General features: G+C 34.0%; 1 protein-coding gene across 1 annotated transcript in view; it reads left to right on the forward strand.

The window, feature by feature from the left end:
- Nucleotides 1–23,161, forward strand: part of LOC122271576 (serine--tRNA ligase, mitochondrial-like) — a 584,968-nt gene that overhangs the window by 131,498 nt on the left and 430,309 nt on the right. The window lies entirely within an intron of this gene.

The raw sequence follows: 23,161 nt of genomic DNA on the forward strand, positions 1-23,161 counted from the left end.
ACATCGTTCTATATTTATATGAATCATAAGCTATCTTAAAATTATCTGCGTATTCAAATAATATCAAGTAATAATTAAGTTAAAAATAAAATGAAATGAATTACCTTGAAGATTCCCAATGGTTTTTTCTCCTCCATTAATTCCAATAAATTGCTCATGAATCTTAATCCAAGCCTTCCTTTTTTGCATATTTGCGAAATTGTCCGAGGCTTTGGCTTCAATCTCGGGATGTTGGGTGCAAATTTCTATGAGTGAATTCTTTTCAAACTCAGAAAAATTTGTTGTTCTTTTAAGTGCTTTTTTTTTCTTTAATAGTTTCCATTTTGTCAGAAATACAAGTGCAAAGAAGATAAATACAGAAGAAAATACAAGTGCGAAAACTACTTGCAACAAATCGGGAAAATGTAATGACGTAACTCTTAATTCCTCGACTCTGTCCGTTGTTTGGATAAAAATATCACGTGGGGCGAAGTTTCAGTGCATTACATGCGATAAGCTAAGTTCAGTTAAACCGCAGCAAAACTACGTTTGAGCAATGAAGCCTAGCTTTTCGCTTAGACCAGGTTTACGTAAACCGCGAAACCGAGGTTTAAACTCCCTAGTTTAGACTGCGTTCTGACAATTCAGCCTAAGTGTCCTATAGAGTCCGTGAAATTGGTAGGATCAACAATTGGAAAACGGTGTTACAATTAAGTTGTAACAAGTAGAGTATACGTTGAAAGTATAAATAATTCACATTTTGCAAAGCTCATCTCTATAGTTTGAAACATTCACAATCATTTCTTTTCTTCGAATTATAGAAAAGTAATACTAACTTCTTATTTAATAATTTACATAAAAAGGAATAGATATCACTTACCTTTTTAATTCGAAGGGACTAAATGAATTAACTTTGAAACAAATAATGCACATTATGAAATAAATTTTATTAAACACATATATTTATTGTCTTCCCGCTACATCATTTAACATTTTTCTGTATGCCTTGTGACAAATATTCAGCTTCTGTCTAATGGCATTTCTCACTTGGACGATAGAGACATTAATTTTTTTAGATATGAACAACTGTATCTCCATTACAGAGTCGGGGTTTGAAACAGTCTCTTTTTGACACCCTTTAATCCCTTTTAGCACACTAGTGCTCAGCGCCTCTGGTACAAAGACCACATCAAGCAAATCCGTAAATTTAAAGAAGTCCTTGATACAACAATTGAGCCAATAAGCATCCACTGTGAGTGTCTGCCCTAACACAGTGAGTACATTCATTTCAACTTTCGCCTCAGTTGTAGTAGTTTTCTTTACTTGCTCTTTTACATTTTTATACTTTGATTTTAATTTTAAGTATTTTTCTTTAAGAATACTGTGGGAATTTTTAAGTTCTTCCATTTCTTTCTCTTTTTTAGTATTGTCTTTTAGCAAGACCTGAACTTTACTCTTAATGTCAGGGCAATCTGCACAATTATTACTGCTGGTCATTAGTCCAGTTGCCTGAACCTTGGCATGTCGAATTATTTCAATATCTTCTTTCACAGCAGATTTAGTGTTTTTTACTCTTTTTCTACTCAAAAGAAATGAATAAATATTTGATTAACATCCATATACTTTTAGTAAACAGATAGATTAATTAAACTCATAACAGCAGAAACTGAACATTGTACAAAAAAAAAGTACATTCACTATTTCGAAACAAAGAAAAATTATGTTTAATAATAAAATTTTCCTCGACAGGTAAGGGATACATCGATATAGCGTCTCTGTTCCATAGCCTAACTTCTTAGCAACACATTTTGCAGTTACAAGAAGCCAATGAAAGTCCCCCACTATAATACTTCGATTTGTTGATTGGTATTTTGAGAATAAATAAATTTTAGTAATTATTTAATTTTAGTAATTATTCAAATATTTTAATATAACTAAATCAAAATAATAAAATGCTTACGTATTTGTAATATATAATCGTTTATTTTACAACAACAGCTGATTTTTTCATAGGGAAAATCATGCATATTCCTCACTCTGTGGTGTTCATTGTAGATAGTTAAAGAAAACATACATGATAGGATAATAATTTAAAAAGTATGTATTTAAAAGAAATACTAAAATGAAGTTTAATAATACTTATAAAAATTCGACTTTGAATATTTATTGGAAAAAACATTAGTTATTAAATTTCCTTAGGGCAATTTTATTTGATCTACTTTTACGAACAAGCATGTATGTCAGAAATTACCAATGTTCATTGCTTAATCAATAACTGTGTTTTAATTTTGTTTCTTAAAATATACTTGTTTTTATCTATGTTAATGCTTTTTTAAAAAAAGAATTAATAAAAGGCTTTAAATAAAAGTTTGTAAAATAATAGAAAATTAATCAACCTTTTAAAATTCTCATTATTATTAAACAAATTTTACACATTCTTAATTTTCACTTATTTTTCGTAATGAGGATTGAAAAAAAAGATATTTTTTCACACGTGTTTCTATAATACACGACTCTTTCCACCTTATTGGATAAAATTATCAACCAGGTAAAATTTCAAATCAGATATACCCAACAAGCTGTTAAACCTCGGCAAAACTACGATTACGTTTTTCTTTTAAAAATCATAAAGTGATATCATTTGCATCCAATGCTTGTTGTAATACATCATTGGAAGATGTGGTTGAGGAGCCTGCTCCTTTGGGCATCCAGACACTGTAGCCTTCTGCTTAATAACATGTTGCTAATCTCCATTTGCATCTGGGGTGCCATTGGGTAGGGCAAGCTCCTCAGCTGAATTCATCTTCCTTTTTTTTTTGCACGTTTCAACTATGAGATCTAGCTTTTCTATTGCTCATTCAACAGCAGTTTTTTTTTCTTTGGCGTCTCACATAATGGAGACTGTAACAGCAGTTTTTTTTTTCCTCCTTTGGCGTCTCACATAATGGAGACTGTATCTCCTCACATACAACAGCTATTTCTTCCTCTATCTCAGTGTCATTTGGAATCTAAAATTAGAGCAATATATCCTAAAAACATACAATAGTTGTATATATATATATTTATGAATTATTTGCATTCCACAAGTAGTCAGCACAAAAATGAAATAAATTAAAAAATGCAGTTACGTATAGTAACTGCATAAAAAATATGAATTAACCTGGATTAACAATAAAATTGTATTATTTAAGACCTTTAAAAAACGGGTTACTGGTGGATGTTTGAGATAGGCTTCTTGTAATAAATAATATACTTTACCAACAATTGCTATTCATTTCCTCATTCTTTTAATCAAATACCATCTCTTTAAAAACTGCCAGAAAGCTAACTGAATTTTTTTATTATTAAAAACAAATAACTTTTTAAATAAGTATAGAAAGTAAAACTTTCTAGCAATTATAAGAATACAAACAATTAGAGATGCCATTGGTAAGAATCTGGCATGCCAAAAAGTTATTACTTAAATTTCCGATTCATACTTCATGTGTCATATTATTAAAAAAAAATTAAAAGAAGAAATTAAAGAAAAGTTTAAATCATAATAACATTACATTTAACTGATTTTTATGACTTAATTCACTTTCAAAATTAAAAGGTTCATATAGAGAAAACTATTTACACTATAAAAACTTTAAGTATTAGATATTTCTATAATCAAAGTGTTGTGATAATCAATAGGCATACATAATAGCTTAATAAAGCTTTAATTAACAAAATTAGACTAGCCACTACATACTTAGAAACATAAATAGTAAACAATCGAATCAAGGCACAGTTACAGTTAAAACTAAAGTGCATCCAAAGCAGAGATAGCGGCCGAGTAGCTGGTGGCTTCACTTATTAACTGGAAAACATTTGCTGATACATAATTAATTAGGAGTGGGAGTTTATTATCTTCAGCAAGATTAGGCACCTTTGACAAAAAGTTTTCGAAAGTTTTCTTCCAATGAAGCCACATATTTTCAGCGTTAGTTAGCACACGTGGGGTCGAAATCGAAACGTTCCGGTTTCAGAAAATTTTCCATAACGATGAATACCAGTACTCACATTTATCAGAATATAATTTTGTTAATTAAATTGTTGTGATAATCAATAGGCATACATAATAGCTTAATAAAGCTTTAATTAACAAAATTAGACTAGTCGCTAAATACTTAGAAACATAAATAGTAAACAATCGAATCAAGGCACAGTTACAGTTAAAACTAAAGTGCATCCAAAGCAGAGATAGCGGCCGAGTAGCTGGTGGCTTCACTTATTAACTGGAAAACATTTGCTGATACATAATTAATTAGGAGTGGGAGTTTATTATCTTCAGCAAGATTAGGCACCTTTGACAAAAAGTTTTCGAAAGTTTTCTTCCAATGTAGCCACTTATTTTCAGCGTTAGCACACGTGGGGTCGAAGTCGAAACGTTCCGGTTTCAGAAAATTTTCCATAACGATGAATACCAGTACTCACATTTATCAGAATATAATTTTGTTAATTAAATTGTTGTGATAATCAATAGGCATACATAATAGCTTAATAAAGCTTTAATTAACAAAATTAGACTAGCCGCTAAATACTTAGAAACATAAATAGTAAACAATCGAATCAAGGTACAGTTACAGTTAAAACAAGATGATTAGATTAAGGTGTTACAATATAGGTGACAGTGTAGTTGTTAATAAATATCACAGAATATCACTATACAAAGATTTTTACTTCATTAGATATTCCACTTCGAATTTTCACAGTGAGGCGAAGGAAATTATCCGCTAAACCAAACCAAGCTAATTTTGGCACATACACATCTTTGGTTCCAACCCCGCTCTTCTTAGAGTTTAGTACTTTTTTTAACTCCTTAGAGTACACAGTTCGAAGAACCTTAATTTTGGTTTTTAGAACTTCTTTGTTGCACTTTAATCCCTGCAGAATATAAAGAAAATAAGTACACACATTATAAATGTAAACGCAGTAGATAAAACATAACTAGCATTAGATAATTCAATATGATCTGTAACAACAATTTCGAGTCTTCAAATGGATTTTAAAATGACAATTTCAGGAGAAAAGAAAATACACTAACATTGGGTGGCTATGATTTAATATCCTTCTTTGGTGTTTGCTTAGTTATTCCCAGACTGCTACCTGGAAGTTTCACACTTAGAAATTATTCTACCACTAATTTCAATATGAGATTCTTCCTAACAGGAATCCTTTCATTTCTAAAAATTAGATAATATGAATTTTACATGACAAAACAACTTAGACCACAGCATTTAAAAGTTATGCTTTAAAGTGTGAGAAAAATATTCTATTTCCTCCAGTTCTCTTGCAATGTTACATTACTAAGTTTTATATTCGAAATCATAAAAATCATAAATATTCGAAATTTGTGGGGAGCCGAAATATTGTATACACAGATTTTATATTTTATGTATACAGACTAAAATTTTTCTAATTTCAAATATAAAAAGAAAAAATTCTTGTATCTGCAGAGCTTTAATTATTTGTTAATCTTTGTTTTTTATAAGTGATGAAATCTAATTTAATAATGTTTAATGAAAATCTTTTTTATCTAAAATATTGCGGTGACTAATTATTGAAAGGAGGACATATACCCACCGACCTCCATGCATTAGTTTTCTACAAACAAAAAAAATTTATTTTTCTAAATCTTCTGTCATCGCAGCAAACTTGGTATCGTGAATTAGTTTATTCGCATAATCTTTGTTATTTATGTCCCAAAGACAAGGATAAGTTTGAAAAATTTAAAAAAAAATACATATATCACTAGAATTCCATTTAAAACTAGCCATAGTTAGAAGATTAAACCGAGTTTAAATTTAAAAGATAAAAATGCAGGATGCGACAGAATCAGCACGTGTATTTTGTTTACTAAATGGTTGCCAGTTAAGGTTGAAAGTATTTGGAAACTACTATGACACGTTTCAACTAATCTGGTTGCTCCACTAAAGTTGAAAGGTTTCAACTTCAATTGCTAGTTGAAAGCCGGTTGAAAGCAACCGGGCAACCATCATATGACGCCTTTCAACTTCACCGAAACCATTAGTTGCTTTCAACTAGGTTGCCTCGTGTCATATAGCCTTTAGATATAAGTTCTTTTAACAAGGAAAGGAATTCTTTATTTTGTTCCATCCTGTGCCTTCTCGAACAACTTTCCCTATAAAGCGCAAAATAATGAGGCTCTTCCTCTTCACGTTTTTGTTTCGGTGTAGGATTTCTACTTGGCTCTTCCTGAGCCGTAGAAGAATGGTGATGGAAGGAAGGGGGAAGAAAGGGAACGTGCAGAGGATTCAGCTCCTTTCTCTGAATTAGACCGCACTTTAAATCCGGACAGGGAAGATGATGCAGAAACAGGTTTAATTGTGGGCGCTCTACAGAACATCGCTTCCAATTCGTCATAATATTTGCAAGTTATACGCTTGCTACCTCAAAGTCGATTATTGTTCTTCACCTTCCTGTAACTGGACAGCAGTTCCTTGATTTTATTGTTACACTGGATGTGAGTCAATTGATAGCCGTGCTTGGTCATGACTGAAGCTATTTCAGTCCATATTGTTTTTTTTTTTTATTGAACTTGAAGCGCTCCAGCTTCTCCTTGTAAATAGTGAGCAAAAGCAGGGTAGCAGAATTGCTCCATGTAAACACAGTCTTTCCTTACGACAGTTCGCTTGTTTCTTCTTCTAATACGTTACCAGCAGGGACCGATCAAGACAAATTCAGGCCCGTGCTTATTGGGCCTAGGCAATAATCAGGCCCTGTCTATGACTATTGTATCTCTCCAACCATCCATACGACCAGCGAAATAGAATTGTGGAAGAAGAAGGAGAACCACCTGTGAAGGAAGCACCAGAAGGAGCAATTGAGATTAAAAGTTTAACAGTATTATAGTTTGAATAAGTTTGCGCACGGGCGTCTAAGTTGAAAGGCGTGTCTATAAAAATCTCACTGCAGTCCAATATGCATATGACGTGTGGAAACATTTTATGCTTAAAACATTCCGGTAAGTGCTTTGAAGAAGTGTTTCTCGAAGGCCTATTTACAAACCTTGAAAGGACTCTGCCCATCCAGGCTGTGAAGATCTTAGCAGCAGTACTTTTATTTATATGAAATCTGTAACATAAATCTTCATTCAAGAGACCCAACCTCAGTTTCATAAAAACAAGCTCTTCTGTTTCTAAACTAGTGCGAACTGGAGGGCTGTCCAGCAATAATCCAAGTAGATTATAGAAAAAAAGCAATGCTGGGTAACCTTGTATAGAAATCAAACATTGCCTTCACATTCATGATTTGATTGAAGTATTTTCGATGGAATTTAGATATAGCTGGGAAAGAGATGATGAAGCTTTTCTTTCTACTTCAAGTTTATTTATGTTCTCCATCGTTAAATCTGGCTGCACAAAAACGTCTGTGCAGTCTTGTTTTGGTCCGACGGAGTTGGAGGATCTGAAATTTAAAGCAATAATTAAAATATTTTAACGTCAAAAATAATGCATCGATATAGTTACATGTTACTCTGATTTAGATTCAGCTTGATACATCATTAAATATAATATATCATTTCAAACAGCACTTGGATTGAATCTAGCATTAATGTCAGAATTGGATATCAATTTTTTTTTTTATAAATACAACACAGGATTACTGATATAATTACAAACAAATTTCAATTTACCATTAAATTGTATTCAAATATTTTGAGTACGAATAATAATCACTATTAATATTTGTTGAATGAATAATTTAACAAATTTCTTACTACCCTTGTTATTCAAGAACAGAAGAATGAATTTCAGTNATTAACATTTTTAACGAACCCAATTTACAATAAATCTCCAACTACGTAATTCTAATATAATTTGGTTTTCATAAAATATTAAAAAAAATTTCCATTCTTTTTTCTCACTAAGATGAAATATGTATAATATTCAGCTAGATGTATTCAACTCCCTGGATATCCATTGCCTCACCCAATAAAAATTAAACTATCATTTAAAAATAACTGAACTTATACATACCTAATTTTACTGGCTTTTCATGAACTAATCTAAATACAGACTATATGATAAAAAGAAAAAATACATCAAGCGCTCACTATTTAATTATTAAGAACAAAATGTTTCAAAATTATTTATTTTGCACATACAAGTGGAAAAGGAATTCTTTAGTTTGTTCAATCCTTTCCATGTGCCTTCTCTCACAACTTTCCCTAAAAAGACCAAAATAATGAGGTTCTTCCTCTTCAATCTTCCGTTTTAGTGTAGGATTTCTACTTGGCTCTTCCTGGGCCGCAAAAGGAAGTGGGGAGAAGGGGAACGTGCAGAGGATTCAGCTCCTTTCTCTGAATTAGGCCGCACCTTAAATCCGGACAAGGAAGATGAAGCTGAATCAGGTTTAATTGTGGGCGCTTTACAAAACATCGCATCCAATTCGTCATAACATAATACTTGCAAGTTATACGCTTGTTACCTGAAAGACGGTTATTGTACTTCACCTTCCTGTAACTGGTCAACAGTCCCTTGATTTTATTGTCACACTGGATGTGAGACAATTGATAGCCGTGCTTGGCCATGGCTGAAGCTATTTCAGTCCATATTGTTCTGTTTTTTTTATTGAACTTGAAACGCTCCAGATTTTCCTTGTAAATAGTGAGCAAAAGCAGGGTAGCAGAATTGCTCCACGTGAACACAGTTTTTGCTTGCGACAGTTCGCTTGGCACAGTTTCTTCTTCTGATAGGTTACCAGACTGTTCACACAAAGGCTCTTCAGTGTCAGCTCAAGAGTCTGTAAAAAAATTTAAAATTAATAACAAAACTATTTAAAAGTCTCAAAAATTTTAAGACTAGACTATAATTGATGTATATAGGACAAAAACTTCATTATTTGTGATTTTTTTCTTAAAAAAAAAACTTTGGTGCAAAACCCCTATCCCGAGCTGTATAATTCCTCCCACTACATAATTCTCACTTAATTGTCCACCTGCTTCCTTGATGACTTAGGGCGCTTCCCCGCTCTCATGTGGAACATCATGGCCAGAAAAAGGTCTTGATAGCGTTTTGCCAAGGAGTAAGCTTAGACTCGAGAATATTTTTGGCCAGATCCAGGTATTTGTTGATGGTGGCATTAGCAGGAAGAAGTCTAAATCCCACAGGGTTACCCAAAACAATCCTCCTCGCTCTCAACGAGAGCCCATATTGGATTGTTGTTTATATAAAATAATGTATTTCCTTTGCCAACGGGCCTCTTACCTGAGAGGTACATGCTAAAGCACTTGGGAGCCTTGATCACAAGTCCAAGCTGCTGGCAGATGTTGTTTGCACGATCAAGTCTTGGAGCTCATCAGGGGACTCCGCAAGGATGTTGACGTGGTCGTCATAAGCAAGGACGTGGTGTCTAGAGTTAGTCATAGTCGGGGTGTTCATATCGTTGAGGCCTTACATCCTGGACATAGCTGCTCGGGGGATGTCTTAGTCCTCAAGAGAGTCATTCATGACGATGTAGTGTCAAATCAGCAGCAGTTTGCGAGAGAACCTCATCCGGAGAGGCTCGTCTTTGCAGGCTCCTCACCAGCGGATCAATGTCTAAATTAAACCGAGGTCCACTGATGGAGTCACCTTGCTTGACTCCGGATGATATCCTGATCTTTTTGGTAGGTTCATCCAGCATATTGATGGTCACGTAGGAGTCAGTATAAATGGAAAATGTCTTTGATGATGGACGAGAAAACCTCACCTGCACCATAAAAGTCTAAGGCGTTGTTGATAGTGACGTAGGGAACAGGACCAAAGGCATTGGCGAGGTCCAAGGAGCCCACAGAAGCTTCAGTCCTGTTGAGCCCTGAGTGGCGCACGAACTTCTGAACCGCGAAGTTGTGCTCGAAAACCCCATCATAGGGCATGAATCCTGTCTGGCAGTGACTAAGAACGTCGCAGGACGTAAGCCAAGTCATGAGCCTGTCACACGGGCATCCCGTGTATACCTTGTAAATCGTAGACGACAGGGAGATTAGTCGCCAGTCGGAGATGTCAGTAGAATCACCCTTTTTGGGGGTGAGCACAACCCGGCAGGATTTCCATTCACTGGGGATTCGGCGGTTTTCAAGGCAGATGTTGAATATCGCCGTGAGCAAATTGCACTCAGAGTCAAGGGCCTTCCAATGCTGAAACGTCAGCTTGTCGGGCCCAGGAGCCGTATTGTTAAAGCGCCTCAGGCACCTATACACCTCCTCCTCAGTGAATGGTTCCATGTTAACAGAATCCTCTGCAAATGTCGTCCCAGGAAGGCAGAGTCGTCGGCGTCTTTGTAGCTCAGGCTCTCTTCAAAGAAGTCTTCAATTATATTCTTTGGGATGTTGCAGGTGGTACGCTGGAGATATCACTCATATACCTCCTCTTGTTTCTTCGGTAGGCCTTTTGGAGTCTTGTAGCCTCTGCATTAGGATTGTTGTTGTCATCCCGGTGTCGGGTCCTGGGAATTATGAGATCGTCAGTAGGATGAGGGACCTTCATGTGCTCTAGCCCGGAAATAATCATGTCCTCAAGTTAACTAGTAAACTGGGACCATCTATCCGCGAAGTCGAGCTTGGCGATGGATATGAACTAGGAAGGAACTTTGGAGGCTCACCTTCAGCATGAAGTCATCCATCTGTGTAACCTCATCGAAACTTTCATCATGTGTGCCAACAATAATGTCGGTGCCATCGTCTAGGTCAAAAGTAGGGGGAGTGGAATCAATGGAATCTAGAGCGTTGTTGCTGGCCGACTTGCTTGGTTCATCGTGTCTAGCTGTTTAAGTCTTATTGAAGGATCTAGATGAAGAGGAATTAGGGATGGAAGAGGCACTTACCTCTTTTCACTCACCTATCAATGACGCAAGGTGTGGGTGATCGGATTGGAAAGATCCAGTTGAGGATACCGTCCGAAAGGCAGGAAGCCTTGGGACAGTTGTGGATCCTGACAATAGATGGAGAGCAGGCAGAGTCGATCTTGGTAGGAGTGGACTTGTGATTGATAAGTCCTAAGCTAGATGGAAAAGTAGTAGTCAGGTTATCAAAACTTACCTTCTTTTCCGTGGTCTTGTTCTTCCTAATGGATGTTAGGACAGTGCAGGCTTGATTGGTGACATTGTTGGAAATAACCTGCTTACCATTGCCACAGGTGTCCACGAGGTCAACCTCATCAGTCTTACTGTTAAACTGCGGAGGTTTGGATATATTATTTCTACGAGGCTCACCTGGGAAGAGGAAGTCATCACCAGAAGCATACGTACTCGAAGACTTAGGAATGAAACCTCTAGCTGAAGGCATGACAGGGTTTGGAGGTGACAGATCAGCCAGAAGTTTAGGTGGTGATTGATGTTTAGATGGGGACTGCTTCACCAAGATGTGTGCCACATCAAGGTGAGTCTCCAGATCTCTGAGGGAGAGAAAACTGACACCCAAATCTCTTAGCGATGGCAGGGGGTAAGGGGGGGAAGTCGTCATCGATGTCTATCAAGTTGGCCTGGCTGTTGCTGAAAGGTCGGGGGAGAAGAGCACGAGGAGGAAGCAGATCTCCTAGGTGAAACAAGCTCAGGTGGAGAATGGCATCGATCCAACTTGTGCATTGGCCGAGTACGGTCGAATTCTGCGCCACTGACCCCAACCTCAAGGAGATGGTTGGCTAGGGAGCCGTGGTTCTGGAACAGCCTCGTGCAATGATGACAATTGACCAGAATAGTAGCTAGTTGATTTTTGTATATGCTATACAAGTCCTCTTCGAGTATACCCATGTAGTTACAATCTCCTCGAAGAGCAAGAGGTTGAAAGCAATCTTCTAAATTTTCTTCATCAAGAATTTCGAAATCTTCCATTTCTTTTGCTTGTTCAGGAATACTGTTATCATACTCTTCTTGAATATCAGAAGATTGATATGATCTTTCTCCACGAATGTGATAACGTAGAAGATATTTACCTTTGACCATGCTGCTGATATTCTATTTACTGCATCTAATAACGAATAGTGCTTCCAAAAATTTGGTAGTATTATAACTTCATGAATCAAATTTTTCTAAAGTTCAGATCTGTAGAGCAGTTTCATTGCTGAAATTACACCTTGATCCATAGGCTGTATCGCAGCTATAATATTTGGAGGGAAAAATTTACAGGTAAAATCCGTCATCAGACGCTAGCAAACTTTCATTTGGATATGAACGGCATTGTCTAAAGGCAATACTGCTTTTGTGTAAGCCTTTTGCTTGTGTTTCCTGACTTCAGGACGAAATGTCCATGGAACCATCGGAGAAAAATGTCCCTTGTCATCCATGCCCCCTTTTGATTAAAATAAACAGCCTATCATTACGAGTTTCATTTTATTGTCTCCTAAAGCATATCTACAGCACGTGTTGATAATGCGCTCTTTCGACGATTTGTGGCCTGCAGCTGATTTTTTTGCCTGTGAAGCAAGTGCTTTTGTTGGGAAACATTTTCAATACAACCCTGTCTCATCGGCATTATAAATTTGATCGGGAATCAAATTTTCTTCACTAAATTCTTTAAATTTCACACAAAACAATTCTGCAGCAGTCACATCCGCACTTGGACCTTCTTCAACATTTAACTGCCGAATTTCATAGCGTTGCTTAAATCGAGTAAGCCAACCAGATGAAGCAATAAAATCTCCTTCTAATCCTAGGCGCTTCATGGAAAAAATATCGTTTTTCCGGAACACATGACACCCGAAATAGGTATACCTTCTGCTGTTTTTTTTTTTATTAAACCACTGTAGTAAAGCAGAATCTAGATCTTTGTATGTTGACGTTTTCAGACTTTTCCGTTTCGAAAGTGCAGATTCGTCATCACAATCTCTCGTGAAGGTAATGAGTTTTTCTTTGTTCTTTCTTATACAATCAAAACAATGTAATGATACAACCATATGTTTGATTGACCTGTTTATGCATGATTTAATATTTCTTTACATGTGCAACTTAAGAATGTAAATGTCAGGTTTTCTGAATTGTTTTTGACAAGTTCTTTTTCTCAAACATTGTCTAAAAAACTTAAATTTTAGTAGATTAGATGGCATATACCATTCTTTTTCTTTTGTCTAGTTAAAAAAAAATTTTTTTGAAAGAAGAAAGGGTTTCAGGTATAAAAAAACATTCCGTTGACCATATCTGGAAACTTCAATATATTATGTACGAAACATAGCAAACAATATTAATAATTGTTTTATTTTCTTATGAGTAACATATTTAGGTTCTTTTTCCTATAATGTCCTTTTATTTTAATCGTAAAAGAAAATTTGCAAAAATTTCTTAAGCATGTAAAGTATTTGATTTTAACAATTATATTTTATGTTTAATATTAAAGAACAAGTATGTGTAGTAGTTAGATAAAATACTAAAACTTTTATAAATTAAAATTTGTAAAAGGACAGTTTTTCAGAATTTAATTTTATGAAATCACCATTTTACAAATCGGACTTTTGTAAAAGGAATGTTTTTGAAAAGATTCCAATTTGCAACAGACTTCATGCTACATGTATATTAAAAATTGCATATATTAAATTTTGTTAGTAAAGTATAGGATGTAAATAGAATTAGCTGGTTTATAAAGAAGTAAATTATTTTCTCATATAGTGTTTTTCCTTACAGATATAATTCTACGCATGCAAGTGCCCGCAATGTAGTAGAGCGTCAATATGGTATTTGGAAGCGGAGATTTGCTTGTCTGGACGTACCTTTTAGGTGTAAGTTAGAGAATGTGCAAAAAATCATTGTCGCTACTGCTGTCCTTCATAACTTGGCTCTGACGATGGGTGACCATATTGAAGAGAAAAAAACTGTTAGTGAGGACGATATCATAAATAATATGCATCAATTGGCTGGAATCGCCAAACGAAATACAATTGTTATAAATTTTTTAACTGATATTTTTTATATATTACATGTAAGCGATATCTTATTAAAAAAAATCTGATTCATCAAACTCTTCTAGATAATTATTTGTTACAGTTGAGACTTATATTTCCTTTCTTTCATCATCTTCAAGAAATTCAATTGTTTGCCTCATCTAAAAATAATTTTTAATAAAATTTAATGTTTATCTATAAACTTCTTTTACTCATACTGTAAATAAATTGTTTCTTTCATTTTTTTATTATTTAATTCTATTTATTTATTGTACTAAAGTGTCTTATTAATTACTGTAAATAAATTGTTTGTTTAATTTCTTTATTATTTAATTCTGTTTATTTATTGTACTAAAGATTTTTTATTAATTAGTGTTAAAGAGTTATGAGTAAGATAAATTGAGTAAAGAATTTCTATTCGATCACAATACAAATTTGTAATACAAATATTCTGTTAAGCATCTCTTGTTTTAAAGGAAATAGGAAGAAACACAATATGAATGAAATATATATTTGTTTTTACGTTACATTTTCTTTACATTAAGGTTGGTTTGGTTTTAAACTTTTGTAATATTCTTCTTTTGCAACGAGCATCCTATATTTTTGCTCTTCATTCCGCAACTTTGCAGATTCTATTTGCATTTTCACTTCATGTTCGTTTTTTAAAATGTCCTTCTTGAGCTCATGCTCTTTTGCGTCCCTCCCCATNCAAGCCAAAAAAAAAAAAAAAAAGGAACCATTAACATAAAAAATACTAATGTCATAATTTAAAGTATTTAAACAGATATGAATTACATTTAATGTCAGCACAAAATCACGATACATGGCACTAACATTCCGAATACATTTAATCGGGTAAAAAAATTAATTACCAGTAAAATACTGTTATAAGGGTCGTGCATTAAATTAGTAAAAAAATTATTTTGTTATAACAGTTTGCATAATAGCTAACGTCAATGTTCTTACATTACTTATAAGTATTTTATTGATTTTATCTTTAGAACACAAAATTTAAGTTTTCCTTTTACTTGGCTGGCCAAAAACAAATTCAGAATTTGAATTTTGTTTGCGTTTCTGCTTCTAACTATTTTTTTATGGATACATAAAAAATACAGAAATTACATGAAACTCAGTAGGGGTTACGTAAATGTATACATAAAATTTCAAGAGCTGCATCTGAAAATTTACTAGACTTTAAGAAATGACTAAAATACTTTTGACATTATGTCAAAGCAAAACAATAATTTGAGCAACTACAATAAGCTCGAATAGATATAATAATGTCTAGAGAAACATAAGTCAGTGTAAATCACTCTGAGTAACAAAATAATTTCTTAACTTTACTATTATCTCCATTTTCTATCATAATAGTGTTCGTAATGTGCAGAGGATAAATCACATTCTTATCATTGAAACCATATACATTTATCGAAATATTATTTTTCTTTTCAAATTTGGAAATATCTTGCAGTTTCATTGGAAACTCAAGGCAGGAAAAGTAAAGTTCATCAGCAAAAGTTGCAAGTTTTTCCACTGCATACGCTTTATTGGTCTGTGGGTGCAAGGCGGCAAGGACTGCATACATGAAGCATTTATTATCGTTATTTTTAATATTAATTACGGCCTTTTTCCTTTGAATAAAATCTGGTAGTTCAATAAATGTTGATCCGTTTAACGGATTATATTTATTGACTCTTATTTCTAAATACATAATTTTTGACAGAGTCCAGCCGCTATCTTTTTCTTCAAATTCAGAAGATTCAGCTAAAAGTTCATCTTTTTTGCAATCGTACACTTCGTTTAAATTGGAAGAAGATAAAATTATACAGTTTCTAGTTTTAAAATTTTTTTCATCTGTGATAACACCACCACTAGAGGCTTTATCATATAAGCAAATGAGTTGAATATTTACCTTCGAATAATTTTTAGCCAATTCATTTGAAATCAACTCTACAAAGTTCTTTCTATTTGATTCCAAATATTCTTCTATGTCAGTGAAATTTTCGTTATTATCGAAACAAACAGTTTTTAGTCTTCCACCAAATGCTTCAATCAATCCTTTAATAGTTGTAACATTTTCAGATGTCGATGGCTCATTCAATGAAACAATAGAAGGTCGCTTAGATTCTGCTCTGACAGGGCTGGCTTTTCTTTTCTTTGATATGGAGTGTACATCCAAATGCCTCTTTAATGTATCGCTCTTATTGAATGTTTTTTTGCAGGTCGAACATTCAAATGCATTATTGCCATGCTTAGTGACGAAGAAGGTTGCTTTTAATCGTAAAAGAAACATTGCATTCATCACAATGATGATTATTCATTTTTATATATATTAAATGTAATAGTTAAAATTAACGAGCTTATTCGACTCACTTAAAATGGCTGTACATACTATCACAACAACTGAAGCTACATTTGTGAAAATATTCAAACTTCTTTGAGTTATACCAGTTTGAACCCTGTTCGAGGAATGACGTGTTAAACTGTAAAGGGGGGTATGCATTTCCACAAGATTCTGCAGGTAGAAGTAAGCTATTTCTTACAATAGGATGTTATGAATCAGCTAGTAGTGATAACAGAACCACATTGCTTCCTCAACCACACCCAACGCATCCCCCCTCGACGTCCAGGTGTTGTTATTCGATAAATAATAAAGGTGTTTGCATAGGTAAAAACTCAAATAAATAATTGTAAGTTTAAACTATTTAAAATTTAGACGATTTATTTAATGACTAGAAAATTTATTTCGAGAATAAAATTAAAAAAAATTAATCAATTAAGTAAAAGTCATAAATTTAACAAGAAAAGACTGTTTTTGTCAGATAACGTCATCTAGCAATATTCATGTGTTGCCATTCGTTAAATAATAATGAAATTGTTGCCACAGCTAAGGAGTAATATTAAAAGTAACAAGTTAAGAGTATTAGAAAGTTAATGTTTATTCGTTGCCATTACAAGAACGAGAAAAACTGAAACTAAGTTTTTTACCCGTAACCGTCTGGGAGTTAAAATTTATTTTATTAAGATCATAAGTTTTTCTTTGAATTGCATGAGTCCATAGCATACTGGTTAGCGTGTTTAACAAACCAGTATGCTATGGAAGCATTTTGTTCCCGAGGTCGTGGGTTCGAATCCCGTTTGAAGTATATATTTTTTTTGATATAACTATATTATTTTAATCATTTTACTATTTTCAATTATAAAATGGGTTACTATTTTAGATAGTAGATGGCGCCACCACTATCACAACACTAGTGTTTAAAAATTAGTAATTATTTCAATCACTAGATGGAGCCACGAGTATAGTTTGGAAATCGAAACTGCTGCGCCTGCCATTTTTGTAAGCAGATTGAGTGTTGTTGGAAACCAAAACTAAAGCAGGAGTTAAACAACTCAGCAGCAGGATGGAAAAAACTCAACTCGGATCCGCATTTTCAAGAACTCTCATTTTTTAATGGAGGCATAGTTTTTAACTGTATGAAATGGAACAGAAATTTAGATTTAAAATTTATTAAATAAGATTTAATTTATTCAGTGCTTGTGTCAAAATAACACCATGATTATCAGTTTTTCAATAAATACTTGATATTATTCATATATGTTGTGGTGGTTAAAATTTTTTAAGTTCAACTTAATTCAATTAAGAATCAAATATAAAAGACAAAATTTCACAAGCACTTTCAAAGTAAAATCTTCTAGCAAAACAGAGGAAGCTGACAAATAGGAATTATATATAAGCAATTTAAAATTAATATTTAAAGACTTAGTGTAGGAAAGAAATGAGTATATTTAAAAAAAAATTATATCTAGAAATATTTTTACACATACAACAAAAATTACTGTTTGCTTTTAGTTAGCTAAACTTGTCTCTTTCATTTTATTAGAATTTCATTAAACACAAATGCAGGATGAAAATAAATTATTCGACAAAAATGTAGCATGTATAAAAAACTGAATAATATTAATTTTTACTAACAGGATTTGAAGTAAGTAATCACAAAGTAGAAGTACAAAGAAACATATACTAGATAAATTACAATTAAAATGAATATACTGACGGAACAACCCCTACCTTGTTTTAACCAATCTAAATGTCCAATTTACGACCCAGCTAAAGCCAGATTCCTAATATTGAATTCAACCGCAAAAAAGCTATCTACTGTATCCTCATTCTTGTTTAGATGTCTCCTGACTCATCAATAGAATATCCAAAAAATGTTAAACAGCTATCCTCAGGCGATTTACTAGTTGAAACTATCCCTGAAAAACAAACTATAGGCAAGATACTCATAACGGTCACACCTCATAATACATTGAATATTTCCTAAGGCATAATTTCTGATAAAGCTCTCCAGTTCCTTCTTTTTCTTGCGTGTTATTAAAATTTCCTTAAACACAAATGCTAGATGGAACTAAACTTTTTTGGACAAAAATGTGGCACGTATGAAAAACTGAATAATAACTTTTACAGACAGGATTTGTAGTAAGTAATCGAAGTAGATTTGAAGTAAGAACAGAGAAACATATAAACTCCTGTTGGTAAAAATTGCAACACCATGAAGGAATCGTCATAATTGAATGAAATTTAATAGACAGTTGAGTGGTAGTGGTACAAATAAATGATTAAACTTTCAAAGCAAACTAACAATAACAAGAGATCGAAATCAGTATTTTGTGTAACCACCACGCTCCGCAATAAGTGCTGCTACACGACGTGGCATGGAGTCAAGCAAACTTTGATTGTCTGTCTGAAGAAGAGAATTCCATACTGCTTGTATGCGTACCCAAAGTTCATCTGTAGAAGCAACAGGACGAGGATTACGAGCAAGACGCCGACCAACGAAATCCCACACATGTTCAATCGGCGACATATCCGGGGAATACGCTGGCCAAGGAAGAAGTTGTACCTGTCGCGATACAAGGAAGGATTGAATAGTCCTAGCAATATGAGGGGGCGGGCATTGTCCTGTTGAAATACAGCACCTGGCAAGGCTTGAAGGAAGGGAATAGTTTGGGGCTGTAGAACTTCACTGATGTACCGGATGCTGTTCAGATTATCCACAATTGGTAGCAATTGAGATCGTCCATTCTTTGCTATGCATGGTACCACAAATTGAAGCGAGATTCGTCAGAAAACACGACACGCTGCCAATCAGCAAGCCAGTCCTTATGCTGGTTGGCCCTTTGCAGCCGCAGGCTGCGAAGGTTTCGCGTGAGGGGGATCCTGTGTAAAAGAGTCCTTGCGCGCAGTCCATACTGCAGACGTCTACGAATTGATAAAGCACACAACTTGAAATGTATTACAACTGATGGAGGCAAAAGCATGAGTGGGAAAGATAAAGGAGTGGTCGCTCTTGTGTCAAAGGCTGTAGAAAATGACGGTGGTTCAAAACTATTAGTCTTACATTGTATCATTCATCAACAGTCTTTGTGCGGAAAATGTTTGGGTATGTCTGAAGTTCTGAAACCAGTCATATCAACTTTTAATTTTATCAGATCTTTTGGGCTGAATCACCGACAATTTATTGCAGAGATTGGAGAAAATGACTTACCTTATCATACTGCCGTACGTTGGCTTAGTTGTGGGAAAGTCCTTCAGCGCTTTTTTGAACTTCCAGCAGTGATCGAAATTTTTTTGAATGAAAAGCATCGCCCTTTTACTGAATTGCAAAACAACGCATGGCTGTGGAAGTTAGCATTCTATGTTGATTTGACAAAACATGTGAACGAACTGAATTTGAGATTGCAAGGAGAAAACCAGCATCTTCCTGATTTATACACTAATATCAAATCATTCCGGAAGAAATTGATACTGTTTCAATCACAACTACGAAGTAAATGTTTTTCACATTTTAAAACATGTGAAATATTCAGCCACACCACTGAGACTTCCTATCGATTTTGCAATCGAAAGTTTGAGTGCTTTGAAAATAAATTTTGATACTCGTTTCACGGACTTTGATGCCATTGCGAATCAAATTAAGATTTTTCAGAATCCTTTTGACATTGAAACCCAAGCCTCGGAACTTCAAATGGAAATGATTGTTCTACAGTGCAGTGATTAATTAAGAACAAATATCAAAACTCATCTTTGTTGGAATTTTATAAGAGTCTTCCACTGACACAATTTGATAATTTGCTCGTGGGCTGTTTTCTGTTTTTGGTACTACTTATTTGTGTGAGAAGACATTCTCCAAAATGAAGTACACAAAAAATGTTTACAGATCTAAACTAACTGATGAGCATCTTAAATCTCTTTTAATAATTGGTACAAGTAAAATAAGTCCACAACTACAAACTATTGTCAGTGGAAAATCTCAATTACATAAATCTCATTAGTATTTCATATGTCATTATGCTTGTTATAAGTTATGTTTTTATTCAAAATGTATAAAATGTTAGTTGGATTCATTTCAATAATTTGTTAGTTATTATAAACTGAAGTTAAATTTTTTGCATATTATACATGTCTTTACTCATTACAATTCTGTGTTTCTTTATCCAACTTATCACAAAAACAATACTAATAAGCCTACAACAATGTTATGAGTAGTTAGCCCATGACCATATCAATAATTATTCAACATAGAATTAGAACACTTCAGTAAACTAAATTTAATTTGCTATAAAAAATATGTTCTCTAAAAGGAGTTTTCAAGTATGCTAGCTCTCCGCGGGCCGGATGTGGCCCTCGGGCCGTAGTTTGGAGACCCCTGGTCTAGAGGGAGCCGTACGGTCCGTTAGCGCAACGCCGAACATGTGTCTATCATCGCGAGCTGACGTGACACTTCGGGGTCCATTCCCGGATTCCCGAGTTGTCCGACACTCGTCCATCCACTGCTTTCAAACACGCATCACTGTGCTGCTGTTACGCCACACGAGCGGCTACTGCACGATGAGATAATCCAGCTTCTCGAAGGCCGATGATCCTCCCCCGTTTAAACTCCGTTAGTTGTTGAAATCTCGCTCTCTTTTGTCGCATAAGCATAAGTAATGACTAAGCTAACGTTTACCACTAGCAGATAACCACACTAACAGCCGTCTATTTATTCGGATCCAGCCGTTCAGAGGGCGCTGCTCAGCATACGCTACGGGTCTGAACTTCTAATCATTTGCATATCATGCTCTACTTTGCATTTCCTGAAAATTTCAGCTCACTCGCGTAAGTCCTTCATGGTGTTGCAATTTTCACAAACATGAGTTTATTATTTATCAAATTTGATTCATCTCTAAAAAAAATTTTTTTCAATAGTCAGGAGAACAGAATAATTGGACAAGTGGAAAATAATAATTTCCTACAATAACTAGTACCAACATATTTCTTCAGACACTTTTTCCACGAGGAGCCAACTCCTCCCCAATGCAACACCTGCAAACTTTTACTCACTATTCATCATGTTTTAATCATCTGTCCATGTTTTAACCATCATCGTCTAACCTTTTTTGGTAGTTCTATTTTAACTCTGCGGGANTATTTTTCTTTTCAAATTTGGAAATATCTTGCAGTTTCATTGGAAACTCAAGGCAGGAAAAGTAAAGTTCATCAGCAAAAGTTGCAAGTTTTTCCACTGCATACGCTTTATTGGTCTGTGGGTGCAAGGCGGCAAGGACTGCATACATGAAGCATTTATTATCGTTATTTTTAATATTAATTACGGCCTTTTTCCTTTGAATAAAATCTGGTAGTTCAATAAATGTTGATCCGTTTAACGGATTATATTTATTGACTCTTATTTCTAAATACATAATTTTTGACAGAGTCCAGCCGCTATCTTTTTCTTCAAATTCAGAAGATTCAGCTAAAAGTTCATCTTTTTTGCAATCGTACACTTCGTTTAAATTGGAAGAAGATAAAATTATACAGTTTCTAGTTTTAAAATTTTTTTCATCTGTGATAACACCACCACTAGAGGCTTTATCATATAAGCAAATGAGTTGAATATTTACCTTCGAATAATTTTTAGCCAATTCATTTGAAATCAACTCTACAAAGTTCTTTCTATTTGATTCCAAATATTCTTCTATGTCAGTGAAATTTTCGTTATTATCGAAACAAACAGTTTTTAGTCTTCCACCAAATGCTTCAATCAATCCTTTAATAGTTGTAACATTTTCAGATGTCGATGGCTCATTCAATGAAACAATAGAAGGTCGCTTAGATTCTGCTCTGACAGGGCTGGCTTTTCTTTTCTTTGATATGGAGTGTACATCCAAATGCCTCTTTAATGTATCGCTCTTATTGAATGTTTTTTTGCAGGTCGAACATTCAAATGCATTATTGCCATGCTTAGTGACGAAGAAGGTTGCTTTTAATCGTAAAAGAAACATTGCATTCATCACAATGATGATTATTCATTTTTATATATATTAAATGTAATAGTTAAAATTAACGAGCTTATTCGACTCACTTAAAATGGCTGTACATACTATCACAACAACTGAAGCTACATTTGTGAAAATATTCAAACTTCTTTGAGTTATACCAGTTTGAACCCTGTTCGAGGAATGACGTGTTAAACTGTAAAGGGGGGTATGCATTTCCACAAGATTCTGCAGGTAGAAGTAAGCTATTTCTTACAATAGGATGTTATGAATCAGCTAGTAGTGATAACAGAACCACATTGCTTCCTCTACCACACCCAACGCATCCTTCCTCGACGTCCAAGTGTATGAAATGTAGATTTAAAATTTATTAAATAAGATTTAATTTATTCAGTGCTTGTATCAAAATAACACCATGATTATCAATTTTTCAATAAATACTTGATATTATTCATATGTTGTGGTGGTTGAAATTTTTTAAGTTCCACTTAATTCAATTAAGAATGAAATATAAAAGACAAAATTTCACAAGCACTTTCAAAGTAAAATCTTCTAGCAAAACAGAGGAAGCTGACAAATAGGAATTATATATAAGCAATTTAAAATTAATATTTAAAGACTTAGTGTAGAAAAGAAAGGAGTATATTTAAAAAAAAAATTATATCTAGAAATATTTTTACANAAAATCTTCTAGCAAAACAGAGGAAGCTGACAAATAGGAATTATATATAAGCAATTTAAAATTAATATTTAAAGACTTAGTGTAGGAAAGAAAGGAGTATATTTAAAAAAAAATTATATCTAGAAATATTTTTACAAATACAACAAAACGTACTAGTTTGCTTTTAGTGAGCTAAACTTGTCTCTTTCTTGTATTTTATTAGAATTTCATTAAACACAAATGCACGAAGAAAATAAATTATTGGAGAAAAATGTAGCAAATATAAAAAAACTGAATAATA

This window comes from Parasteatoda tepidariorum, chromosome 8 (assembly GCF_043381705.1).
Source record: "Parasteatoda tepidariorum isolate YZ-2023 chromosome 8, CAS_Ptep_4.0, whole genome shotgun sequence".
Lineage (NCBI taxonomy): Eukaryota > Metazoa > Arthropoda > Arachnida > Araneae > Theridiidae > Parasteatoda > Parasteatoda tepidariorum.